The following is a 14359-nucleotide window of genomic DNA, read 5'->3' as shown; positions in this document are numbered from 1 at the left end:
TACAAGACAGGTAAGATTGGTTCTCTTTGAGATCAAGAGAATCGTGCTATGTTCCGGAACCGATTCATTGCACATTCATAAATAAGTATATGCAATAGGTTTTTGTGATTCATGAAAGAAAAAAGGACAAAAAATCATTGTGAGCGATAAACTCGTAAAATGTACTCGCACTTCTTATACACTAATTTGCAGATATTCCCTTGGGCTATAGAGGAACAGTAGAAATGCCGAATAAATGCTAATGTAATTAAACGAAATTGCTTTTAGTTTTATGGTTTTACTAAAAACCATTACAAAAAGTAAAAACGATTAATACTTTTAGTTATCATCTACTTTATCTCTTCTTCTTGCCTATAATTACCAAATATAGAGTTACATCCTTTTAATTATTAAATTAAAATCGTACTATATATAAGAAATCTTAATCGGTGAATTTGAGCGTACTAAAATTTTAATTTATCCATATTGGAATTGTAATGTAGTAACGGTCAAGATATTTCGTTTTGTGGGTAATCAAAATTTGCTGTTCTATACTAAGTCTTTTGACTGATAAAAAGCGAGGTTGGTTAGGATGTGTTAATGACGTTCAGTTTGGTTAAAGCAGTTTCGTTTTGAGATTGATAAAAATTTGGTGCATTTCGATGGGTCAGAATTAATCGTTCTTGTGATCGGTGACAAAATGAGGAATTGTGATTGGTTGGATTTTAGTGCATTCTAATTGGTTATATACTTTAAGTGATGTGTTCGGTGTAAGTATGACTGGTTAAATTTATTCTTACTTATGATCGGTTGAGAATCGGAATTTACTGAATGAATCGGTATTGGATTACTCGAAATAATTCTTTGATGGGGCAGTGAGGGCGGTTGCATTATATCACCAAGGAGCAGATTAATTCCGCTGAAAAACTTATTATTATTAATCAAACACAGAAAATTATGAAATAATTACTTTAAAAAAAAAGAAATGCAACTGACATCAAAATGGGCATAAAGTAAGAAATAATTTCGTCCAACTTGATTAATTCCTTAGAAACCTTTAATAATAATATGAAAATAGAATAATGTGAAATAAGATGAAAATTGATGAATCAGCGCCAAAATACATGATCATACTTTTGTGGTATTTGAATGGCCCTATAGATGGCGTATATATAAAAATATGTAATAATCGCAAAAACGGAAAAGCAATCAAAACAAATAAAAATGAATTTCACTGATGTAATGTTGGTATTGGTTTTTATGTATTATACATGTACATATATAGTATTATAGAACAAATTTATATTATATGTAGAAATTAATTTTGTAGAAGCAGGCGTCAATTCAAAAATGTGTCTATGGAATTAATTAAATATTTGAACGAAATTATTTCTTACATTTAGTACATTTTGATGTCCGTTCCATTTTTTAAAAGATGTGGAAACCACATGACTTCCTTGTATGCCTATTAAATTACATATTTTTGCTGCACTTCATTTAAACTTATTTCATTTGAAAGTGAGATATACGATCCTCTAATTCTGTAATAAAAGTGGACAGTTACACAATTCCTAAAATATTATTTTTTATTAACTTTAAATATTTATACTATTATTAATTCAACAATCTTACATGAAATATTAGGTTAGAGTAAAAGTCCCTTTATTATTCTTTAATAAATAAATGTGAGTCTTATATGTATCTAATATTATGTTTTTTTAAATTTTTATGATGTAACCAACAAAAAAAAAACGAAAACAAAACAGGAGAAAGTTACTAAATTTTATTATCAAGTAGACTGAAACAAATGCATAAATAAAAATAATACGATTCTAAATTATAATTTTCAATTAATATTAAATAATCAGATGTTTCACCAAATCTGATGTGGACATCATATGATTTCTTTGTACGCCTATTAAATAAATTACATTACACATTTTTAAAAGTACATAAGATATTATGTTTGATTTTTCATATTTTTTTTTATTAAATTATTATTTATTGTTATTTTTTTACAATCAGATGTTAATAATTATTAATAAATCAATATATCTAAATTAAAAAAAAGGAAAATGAAAAGGAAAAAAGGAAGAAAATGTTGCAAACAAAGAAATAATAAAAAAAATTAAGAGAATGTGATAAATATAAAAGGGAAGAAACGTTAACACCAAGGAAAGAATAAAAAGATTAAGAGAGAATGATGAATATAAAGAGACTGAAAATTTGAAAACTAGAGAAGGTGTAATAAATTAAGATTAGTAGAATTATATCACACCAAAGAGCCATTAAAGAGCGATTGGCATCAAAAAACAAATAAACGAAATGATGATTCTCCGACTTAAGGAGAATATAGTCTGACATTCTGACATTATCGGAGGAGTAATGAACTAAAAGATAAGAATTTTTTGCATTTTATTAAGGATCGGGCATGCATGCCTTAGTGTATATGTTGTTCTTGTGAGGGTCTATTTTTCAGTCACTCTGTAGTTAACTTTAATGTAGATAAAATTAAACAGAAATTACAAAATAATTAAATAAAAATAAACTAGAAAATCTAAAACTAATACGATTCTAAATTATAATTTTCAATTAAAATTAAATAATCAGATGTTTCATCAAATCGGTTACATGTACTCATATGTAATAATGCCTATTAAATTACATATACACATTTTTAAACGTACATAAAATTTTATTTCACTAATAAATTCTGATTTTTCTTCATATATCTTTTTTTATTGTTATTATAGAATAATTATTTAATGTAATTTTTGTTTACAATCACAATAATAAATCCAATTTATTATTAATAAATCAATATATTTAAATTAAAAAAAAAAAAAAATTAAAAAAGTTAAAAAAAGAAAAGTCTGATTCCAGCCGATGTGCCTTCCGTTGTAAGATCCTGATATTTCATTAATTAAAATTTTATTTGGCTATAACTCTTTTCGTTTAATTTATTATTTTTGTTTTCAGTGTAAATGAAAATAAATGCCACTTCTGATATATCGCTGTAAAGCTCTCAATGAGGGCTTATTATTGCAGTTAAGAAAAAGTTAAAAATCCAATTTTTGGGGATTTTTTTGGACACTTTTCTTCAGTTGATTGCAATGAAAAAGGGAGGTGCACAACTAGATGTTACAACAGTACTAAATCCAAAATTTCAGCATCCTACAGCTAATCTTTTTAGAGTTATGTGAGATACATACACACATACGTACAGACGTCACGTCGAAACTAGTCAAAATGGATTCAGAGTTGGTCAAAATGGATATTTCCGTTGAAATCTGAAAACCGAAATTTTTCGTGATCACACTTTTTTACTTCCTTGTACGAAGTAAAGAACGTAAAAAAGTCCCATGCGTAGTTTTTCTAGTTTAAATCGGTATCATATGAAAGAAAATAAGTTTGCTACAAAAACAGACAAATCAGGCAATACGGAGGTCATTTCATTGCTCTGAGTTAGCTGTCCGACCAAAAATGTTTTATTTTCTTTCAAGAAGAATTTTTCATATGAATATGAAAAGTTTTGAATAACTACTCTTCTTCAGTAGCTAAATTTCGATATCCAAGTGGCTAAAATCAAATGAAACACATTATAAAATGTTTTATTGATTCCAATATGCTAGAAGCGACTTGAAATGATGAAAACTTGAAAATTTCATTAATTCAATTTGCGTAAATTATTTCGTGTTAGTACTTTCCGAATAATATATTTATTTAATTTTGAGCTACTTCCTACCGATGGGCGCTAATAATTCTAAGGGATCATTTTCTGCCAAGTCAAATTGAGGACCAGCTTCCTCCCCCTTGAGCAAAAGAGCTAAAACTTCAAGGTCATACAGTTTCTGCGCGCCTACGACTATAATACCTCAATAAATTGAATCTGTTTTTTTTAACATTCCTATAAATACGTGAGAAGTTGTGTATCAATAGTTATAAAATCGTTTCGAAATCTCTTCAGGTAAGTGGCACAATAATTGTTACCACATAGGTAAGAGATATTTATTATTATTGTTTTCAATTCAATAACGTGTAGTACATGTATTTTAATAAAAGCGACATGTTTCGGAGATAGACATCTCCATCATCAGGTATGTAAAGTCGAAGGTGAATGAGAATTAAATATTTTGTCACTAGCTTTACGAATCAAAAGTATATTAGTCGCATAATCAAGTAAATAGTAATTTAATTTTTCACCTATCTTCGACTGTTATGTACGTGATAATAGAAATTAATATATCCGAAACAAATCGTATTAATTACAATATTTCTTTACATATGAACCTCTTGAGTAATACTCATATTATTACTTTATTTCATATTTATTACTACTATATTTTTCATAGACTCATGTCGGAACTGAAGAAATAATGTCGACAGCATAACGTCAAATATTTGAATATGGTTTTATGTAATCACCCACAAACAAAATTACCAGTATGCGTTTCTTTTTCTGTTTAGCATCCGGAACCACTGTAAGGTATTACTTCAGAGGATGAATAAAGATTATATGTATGAATGTAAATGAATTGTAGTCTTGTACAGTCTTAGGTCGACCATTCCTTTGATGTGTGGTTAATTGAAACCCAGCCATCAAAGAACACTGTAGGTATTCACGATCTAATATTCAAATCCAGCATGCCTCATTATTTGCCACAAGGTGTTTTCAAATGAAGCATTAAAATTTTCGCGATTCGAAGAAATTTGAGTACAATATATCATGACAGAAAAGATAAAAGTCTATCTTACTTTAAAATGCTCAAAGATCAACATTTGAGACATCCTGCTTTGGCTGAAATCCTTCCGGCGGCATCGAAATAAGAAAATAATGGATTATGTTCTTCATATAATATTTCCTTACTTATTGCTAAATCGGGAAAACCACATACTATTGACAAAGATTTCATACAGCAACCCGTGAGTGAGGTACTGTGGTGCATAAGCCACCGTCTGAAACCCACCGGGTTGGTATATTGGTGAACGCGTCTTCGCAAATCATCTGATTTTGAAGTCAAGAGTCCCAACGTTCAAGTTCTAGTAAAGGCAGTTACTTTTGTACGGATTTGAATACTAGGTCATGCATACCCATCTAGTGTTCTTTGGTGGTTGGATTTCAATTAACCACACATCTCAGAAATGGTAGATTTGAGAGTGTAAAAGACTACACTTCACTTGCGCTCATACATATCATCCTCATTCAATCTCTGAAGTAATACCTGAATGGTAATTCCAAGAGGCTAAACAGGAAAAATAAAAATAAAGAAGCTCAATGTACCTTTTTCTTAGGAGCTTCTCAAGATTCAGAGTTGAAATTTTTAGTATACATTTGGTACCCTTAATTCTTAAATATGTGTGAATTGTTTTTGTAAATCTTAAAAAAATACAGCAAAAAAATTTTCTTTTGAAATTTTAGTGTCAAAAATAGAATTTTGTTTTTGAATAAAATTGAAAGACAAAAGATGTACAAAATTCTGAATTTTAATTTAAGAAAAGATCAAAGCTCTATGCCTTTTTTGATTATTGAGAAAAAGGTACAAACGTTAACATTGAGTAAAGTAGGGATCCAGATTATTTTTAATTGGAACCTGTAGTGTGCTAAGATAAATGTGTGATGAAATCATGATAATAATAATCAGTTTCACTTTATGAGGATTTATCACGGTAGAGTCATATTTCTTTCTGTTTATTCATGTTCTTTTTATATTTATTATGCACGGTTGATACAAATTTTCATTTACACAAATTATTATTGTTTACCGTATGAATAATTTAAATTATTTTATACATGCATATAAATATATCTGCATCTGAAAAATAAAGTAATGTGCAGTAAAAAAGTTACCCTTTCAAACATTTCAAAAAGAATGAATGAAATTTACATAATCAACACAGAAACTTGAAACTGTAAATGTATGCTTGAAGATATACATTTATAACATTAAAAGCCAGCTGTAATGGTATATTTGTTTAACATTACCTTAAATAGTTTACCAGGATTGGCTATCAGGATAAGCCAATCAAATTTTCTTGATAACTATGTTATTTTATGGGTAGTTGAGCTTAAACCAAAGCGAGCCTCATTTTAGAGCATTATTTTACATGCAGTAATATTTTGAGTCGCTTACTAAAATAACCTCTGTCAGAGAAAATAATGTAGTTGGGGCACAAGTGCATGCTTAGAAAGAGGCTGAATTTAATTAATTTAGAATGAATTTTTGATCAATTTACTGGCATGCACTAAAATTCAGAAAATTCTGAATTTTTAATTCTTGTAATTAAAACTAAATAATTTTATTAGTTTTAATTCTTATCTACCTGAAATTTTTTTTCATAGAAAACATGTTTTTTGAGTTTTGAACTAGGATTCTTTTCTAGGTTACATATAAGAAAATGTTACCTAGAGGAGGGGCTGTGTAATTCGACTTGTGTTTTTATATTAATAAAAAAAATTGTTCATTTATTTACTAGTTTAATAAATTGCATTTCTACTTACCAAAAAAAAAAAATACTGTATTTGCAGTTTTAATTTCCAGGTAGTTGTATATATGTAGGTAGAATCGCTTGTCTTTTAGTTCCTTGAGTTACAATGAAAATGATGAATACAGTCGACAGAAAATAAATTGAATGGCAAGATCATTCAGGCGTTCATTCACTTACTGTAACAAATGAGCATCCCACTGGATTGAAATAATTGTTTAATAGTATTTGTTGTTTGAATACAAAGTAGATATATTTTTCATATAAAATCAGAAATCATCTCTATAAAAGAAAGATGTTAGATCAGCTACATATAATATTTTTTAGTAATGATACTAACTGATTAACTGTTTGACTAATTTATTTTATATTATTGCGAAAACAACAAATAAAAAAAGAATGAAAATATTAGAGAAAAAGTATGACAAAATAACTTATTAAATATCTTAAGTAATTCACTTCCAGAGTGTATGAAAAGTTTTCTTCTAAGGACATTTCAGAGATAATTATGCACCCCATCAGTATAGTTTCTACTGGTGTTGTGAATGGCACCCTATTAAAAACGTTCTTTATTTCTTTCACTTTTACAGAATTAATAATTAATGGAGTAATCCTAATACTAATTATAATATTACTTAACTTAATCATACTTAATTTAACATTGTTTTATAATACAATTTAATATTTATTACTTAACTTAACTTAATTATACTTAATTTATATTATTTGTAAAAGATGAAAGATTAGGTATCCACAAGGGTCTTGCCCGTTTTGTGGCATCATCCCTTTTCTATTAATCTTTTTAGTTTGAGTAAGGGGAAAAAGTAAACAGTTTTTTCTTATATAGGAGGATTAGTTTTGGTTCAATTCATGATTTACTCTGGTGGAAACTTATCTTTTTTGCAGTTAAGTATAGAGAAGATCAATCATCGTCAAATATTTATGTTTACTAATAAATCTTTCATCCAGTGCTACCCGCTAAGTTATATATGTAAAAATTCTATTACTATGTTGACTAATAGTATAAAGCATTATAATTAATTATATATGTAATCATAAATCATGTAATTAAATGGAACATACTTTCAGTGTCATCAATATTAATTAGCCATCGTCTTAGTAGATTTAAGAAAGTGTTTAGGTTCCTACTGGTCTTTATATGATTAGGAAGTATGTTATACAATCTAGGAGCAGTACTTGAAAAGAACTTCATATAACTCGTTTTATTTGCTCTGGGGACATATACATTCCTTTTACTTCTAAGTTCGTACTTGGTTATCATACTATCTCTATGACCACTTCTGATAAAGAAAATTTTTATTACTTTATAAACATATAAATAACGTAGCGGTAATATAGACAATTCCCTAAATATTGGCAAAGAATGATCCGTAGTTCTTTTTTTACTTATCATTCTAACGAATCTTTTTTGGATTTTGATTATGGAATCTAAATTCTGTTATGAAAATCCTTTGGTTTTTAGTTGAATATTATATCTAATCCTATGTTTCTTTCATTTATTGTGTTATTTGGTAAAAAAAAAAAAAAAAATTCTGTAATTTTCATATTCAATACTGTTGAGATCTTGATTTTATTTGTTTATAATATTAAGTAGTTAATTATTACTTTCCTGGCAAATAGAGCTGCAGTAGTAATATTAAAGGGAAAAGTATGAGACCTGTTAAAAATGAAGTATCAGCATTTTTTTGTATATATTATTGTAGATGATAATTGAAAATAAGATTTCTTCCTTTAAAGAAAATCCTGAATTTTGACAGTTTTATTTAATATATACAAAAAAATATGTACTCAAATACGAATAATTTCTATTATGCCTTCCAGTTTTTTCTTTTTTTTCCTTTTATAGGGCCTATTTATTTTCTTCAGATTGTAAATAAATAATATTTTATATGCTTTACTGTAACCTCATATATTTACTTTTAATCATTACCCTTTCTCATTCTCTCTCACTCTCTCTTGCTCAGTAAATATTCAGAATTATTCAAAATTGCATTGGAATCTCTCATTATATGATTCTATCAACAAAAATAAGAAAAAAGTTCATATAAACTTAGGGAAGAATATGTTTTGTTATATAATATATATAGTTAAATAATACGAATTGTAGCAGTCTCATGGGGATTTCTTCTACTGTGGGTGTTTCAATAATTTACAATGTCATTTTTGTAAAATGGTGTTCATCAGTAGAATATTACGTAGGATTTTTTAATTATTTTCTGTTGAAAGGATGAAAGAATTTCATTCTTTCATCAAAATCAGATGGTAATAACTCTAGTACACATGTTGTATATAAGGGTATATTTGTTGCTCTCACAATGTTTGCCACAATTGATTATGAAACATGAAAGAGATGTGCAGAAAGCAGGGCTAAATGTTTTGTTAGCCAAAACTCGCAAGTGAACTATTTCCTGATCTACATTTATGTGAACAAACCTTAAAAAAATGTGAATTCTTTAAGGGGATGGAGATATCACAAAAAAAAACAAATTTTGATTTTTTTCTTTTAGCGATTTTAGAGAAAACTTTATTAAATAACTACAATGCATAAATAAATAATCTAAAAAAATGTTTTTCAAAAAATCAACCCCATCTCTTAAAATTGAAGTATATATTTTTTGTTCTTTTTCTGTCTCCTTTGGTTTAAATATTTTTCAAAATTATTTTTGAAAGTTTTTTACTTTTATTTAGAGCTATCAGGAAATGTTAACAGCTTTTTAAATTATAGACACGTGACCTAAAACTGAAAAAAGTATTTTGATTTTTTCCTTTTCTTATTTTAGCCTTTATAAAAACAACTGCTTTTACAAGGACTTAAACCTTAGAACTCTCGACTTTGAAAATATTAATATTTATTTTTAAATAAATCCTTGTAAATTATTATTCTTTTTTTGTTATTGATCTCTTCTTTATAAATAAATCTTTCCTGTATTTTACTCACAGAGTAAGATATCCCCTAAAATAAACATTTTTTTATTCTAATTTTGATGCTTAAAACGTATTTTGGTAATCAAAAATGCTCCCTTGATACTTGGGCTCCCAAATTATAAAAATATTTGAAAATTTTGTTTCCTTTTTTCGATCATCGTAACACTAATTTTGGTAAATATTAACTTATTAAAGGTCCTTTTAATACAGAAAAATAGTGCAGGAACGTATAATGACTTTTTAAGTTTATTTTATTTTACATTTTTTTGGACTATTTTATTCTTTTATAACTCATTTTAATTTTCTTATTTTACAAATCTGTACAATTTTTTGCGATTTTACAATTCTACTTTATTTTTAAATTTGTAAAACTTTTTATCATTTGACAATATTACCCTTTGACCGGCATAGAAGGGAAAGCTATGCAATACTTTGCCAGTTTTTTTTTTATTTTGCCTTTGTGTTGCGGCTCTGATCAAATTTTTTCCTACCATGGTTTCCTTTGATCCACTCTATTTATAATTATATTTATGTACTGTAAATCACTGGAAAGTAAATTCAATAATCTTGTTTATTTGCATAGTTATATTTATAAATTTGTAAACAATTATTATTTTTTAAATAAGACACAACAAAATTTTTTTTCCAAACAATAAATTTATATTTGGCAATGAATTATATTATATATATTTGTAAGTTATATTACGGGGCGAGTGGGAAGTCCCTTTACCCTAGTTATGAAATTATTAGGATAGATACAGCTTACTTTCTATGCATGTGAAATGTCTGTATGGTTTCCACCGTATTTAAAGCACAGCTGTATGCGCCTCTATGTCTGGTTGTTCATCCCAACGGTATAACAGGGATATTCGTTTCAAATGCTAATTGAACAGCGTCTTGGAGCTGCTCGTTGTTGCTGTGTAGATATGTCAAAAACGAAAGAAAAGGGGTTTTGTAAAAGAAGAGATCCGAAATGCGTTTTCTGATTCAACCATTCAAAGCAAAATGCGCTGAAGCACCGTGTTGCTGAACGGAAATGATTTATAAAGTTATCTATAAATATTATTATTTCTATAGCAGTGTGTTGCAGAATTCATCTAGCCACATTAATCTATTCAAAATGATTAATTTTTAATCAATCAATCAAACCAAATTTATTTTAACATAACATTGTAAAAATGTTCATCATAACGTTCTTAGTTGCTTTTGCAACCATCACACACTTGTTTGGTTAGGGAAAAAGAATTGTTTAATTTATGCAAGATTGGCCAGTTGGTACAGTGATTTGCACAGAGGCTTTTAGATCAGATAGTAATGGGTTCAACTCCCAAAAAAATTATATCCGTAATTTTTGTTCTTGAAATACAAGTATTCCTCATTGAAATATATGAGCAGCATTTTTTAGGTTATAATACTAAAATAAAGTAAACTTTATTTATTACTATGTGTCACCTTGTTACAGTAGGATTGTATCAACATATTTGTGTCAGCATATAATTTTATAGGCATATTTGTTGTTTATCAGAATGTGGGTTGTTCGAAATGATTTCTGTCAGGAAATAAGGGACCCTGTTGGAAGGCTCACTATATTTCTAAATAATCGACAATAATCTGTAATAAACTATCTGTATAATATTGTTGTGGAAAAGAAAGTATAGTATTATAGAATTTGTTCTGTATTAATGTAAATAGTTTATTTCTGAATTGTGAAATTCAGAAATAACAAGTTCTGAGTGCGTGAATGTTTGAGGATGTCTAATTTTTATCTTTTATTGGTTGTGTGTAAAGTTTTTGGGTTATTAATGTGTGTGATTTTTTTCAATGTAGCAGTTTGAGAAAGTGAATTCAGTGGTGGAGGGAACTGATTTTATTTGCCTTTCTCTTATTGTGAAAAGTTGTCATATACTAGCATTTACTACAAATAAAGCAATCAAGTTTTAGATCCTGTCATTCAAATTTAGTTGATTGTTTCTATCTGATAAAGTATTTTTTGTTTTATTAATGGTTCTCTATACAATTTTGTGGCTTGTTTCTATGAATCTTTGGGCAATCTTTTCAGCATGGTTTTTAATGTCATTAGGCATTATGAAATTGTGCCTTATTATTGTTTTTTTTTACTGAAATTACGTAAAATTTGGCTGTGAGTGTTCTGCTGTATTCATTGGCTTCAGCTAAGTATTTCTAATATTTCAATTCAGACTTATTTTTTAGTATATTTTACAAAAAAATGGAATATGTAATCTGTGTAGCACAGCTTTGAATGGATAAAGTTTCCATTATAAACAGCGATTAGAAGATTGTATGTTATGTCTGGATTTTGAATGTGTATCCGTGTTAATTTTTTTGTAATTTTGAGATTCAGGAAGTTTATACTTTTGTATATTTAGTTTTCACTATATTATGGAAACCAAAATTAAAATTTTCAGCCTGTGATAAAATGTATGTACTATTTTTTTTTAGTTTTAGTTTTTGAGATATACTATAACATTAGAAATCTGAAATTATCGAACAACTACTTAGCTAACAACCCAACTAGTTTTTATCCAGTAAAAAAATTTTCAACTTGTGCATAGTTGAATGATCTATTTGTATTTATAATAAAAACCATTGCAATAATTTATCAAGAATAAACCTTTGCTTGTATTTCTTGTAATATTATTTAAACATTGTGTCATTAAGAAAATATGATGTTTTTTTTACCAAAACCGTGAAGAAACTAAAAAAAATGTATTGTTGAGATGTCACCAGTTGTATTCTTAATAAGAATTATGGGACATGTCAGTAAGTTTTATAAATAATAATATACAAATTTAGGATTTTATTGTATTTTTCTTTCTTGATTGATGTTGTGGAAGTTTTCCAGGTATATAATGGAAAACTCTCCACCCCATGTTTATCCAATACGTGTGTCAGCAGCTTGTTACAAACATGGATCACCACGCCAGGATATGTTATTAATTAGAATCCAACAACAGAATGGTAGTTGAGGACCTTAGTAAGAAGCCTTTAACATTAAAATACAACTGTTTGGCCAGGTTTTGATCTACTAACCTCCCACACAAGAAGTCACTGACCACCTGCACCAGCCAACACATTTTTGTTTTCTTAAAATATATAATGAATGATTTTAAATAGCTCTTAAAATATCTTCTAGGTACATACCCATTTAGTATTTATTGAACCATTCTTCAATAAAAATTTTTCATATAATTAACTGTTGAATATCAAACACTATAAAAATATTAAGTTACTTATAAATGTATTAACTATAATATGAATGTGTTTATTGATTATTTGAAATTAATTTTTAAAATTAAAAGTTAAATGCCGCTGTCTACTAAATTATTTCAAGTGTTTTATTTATGTTTTTCTGTTTTAGAAAAATATATTGATTTTTTAATTGATGCTCATACTTGGAAAATACAAGTATTTTTAAATAAAAAGTATTATATATATTTTTCTTTTCTTTTTTATTTAATTCAATTTTAAAAGTCACTTTAAATTAAATTTCTTATCTTAAGACATTACTATTCACTCGGAAAGTAAATTTAATTACCACTTTTGCTTTTGCAATACATTTAAAATTTTAAAAAACAACAAGATTGATAATGCAATTTAAAAATATTGTTTGTGATTTATAAAAATAAATAAGAATTGTTTGAAAATATTTATGATGGATAAAACTATTGAGCAACTGTCACTCTTCACATCATACTCAATTAGCACTTTATCATTGAAAAATAGATTTTTTAAGATAATAATTTTATTAGTAGTTATTAATAATGTGGCCTAATATAAAAGCAAAAATTTTTGTTTAGAAATTGATCCATCAGTTATGTATCAAATGACATTTTTATTACAATTAAAAAAATTGTTTTTCTTTAATATTAATGTCTTATTTGATGTCAGCTAGTTTTGTTCTATCTAATAGAACATGTCTTCATTTGAATAGATTTTTTTTTAATCAAAGTTGTACTGATGTTCTTTATTTTGTTGACTTATTAACAATAAAATAATTCTATTTTGTTTGGTTTTGAGCATGCCTGGTGTGTGTGCGCGTGCGTGTGCGCGCGCCTGAGCACGCATGTGTGTAGAATGTTGATGTCTGTCTCAACATTACCATTAATGGATATGCATACACATACAAAGTCACACATGTCTGGATGTATTTTTATCAGTCTGCTCTTTGCTCATGAAAAATTGGTCTTTTTTTTAAATGCAGTAAAATTTGGTTCTAACGAGATTCATGGGCCGATCAAATATGCTCGGTTCTTCCGAGCACTCGACTTGTAACCTCGTAACCGTAAATTTTTACGCTGTCATAATTTATTATAATATAAAAAATATATCATATACCTAAGAAGAAGCTGTTTTAAAATAAAATATAGATGTGTTTTGTATTATAGACTAACAAATAAAATTTAGACGTAATACAATTTTTAGACGCTAATACGTTTTGGTTTTAACCAAAACTGTTAGCGTTCAATGAATTAGCAGAAAAAAATGGTAATAAGTGTGCAGTAGAACTTACCAAAATTATCGAGAAAAGTAACAAATGAACACCGCACAAACATTTCTGTCATGTTTTTACGTAAAAAACTGTATTTAATAAATTAAAAAAATCATTCTAAACTGTTATTTTTTTCATTCTAACAGAATACGTCAAAATTTAATTACGCAACAAACTAATTACCCTTAAAATAATCGCTTATTTTTGTTTGTTTAATAATCGTATACATGTAATCATCAAAACACTTTTGTAGTTTAGTCAATACATCACAAATTTATCACTTCATTATTAGTCTCACTAAATGCCGTTAATTTTTAAAAAAATTCTTTGGCCGCTATCACCTGCACGACTGTGAGTTATCTCAGTAATAATGTCTTCATTTTGCAAACAGAAAAACCCGAGTAATTAAAATAAATACCAGCCTTTGTAATACCGCAATAA

General features: G+C 27.5%; 1 protein-coding gene across 3 annotated transcripts in view; it reads right to left on the bottom strand.

The window, feature by feature from the left end:
* LOC142328858 (major facilitator superfamily domain-containing protein 6-A-like) overlaps window positions 1-14071 on the bottom strand; it is a 49782-nt gene extending 35711 nt beyond the window's left edge. The window contains exons 1-2 of one of the 3 annotated variants that reach the window (XM_075372975.1): window positions 13940-14071; window positions 6479-6641 (exon numbers count right to left, since the gene is read on the bottom strand). The gene's annotated coding sequence lies outside the window, so the exon portion shown is untranslated. Of the gene's footprint in view, window positions 1-6478; window positions 6663-12570; window positions 12725-13939 lie in introns of those variants that run through there. The other 2 variants (XM_075372974.1, XM_075372976.1) reach the window with 2 other exon arrangements.
* Between the last annotated feature and the right edge of the window lie 288 nt (window positions 14072-14359).

The sequence above is a fragment of the Lycorma delicatula genome, chromosome 8 (assembly GCF_047948215.1).
Source record: "Lycorma delicatula isolate Av1 chromosome 8, ASM4794821v1, whole genome shotgun sequence".
Lineage (NCBI taxonomy): Eukaryota > Metazoa > Arthropoda > Insecta > Hemiptera > Fulgoridae > Lycorma > Lycorma delicatula.
Note: the sequence above shows the minus strand (reverse complement) of the source record. Positions and strands in the feature narration are given on the sequence as shown.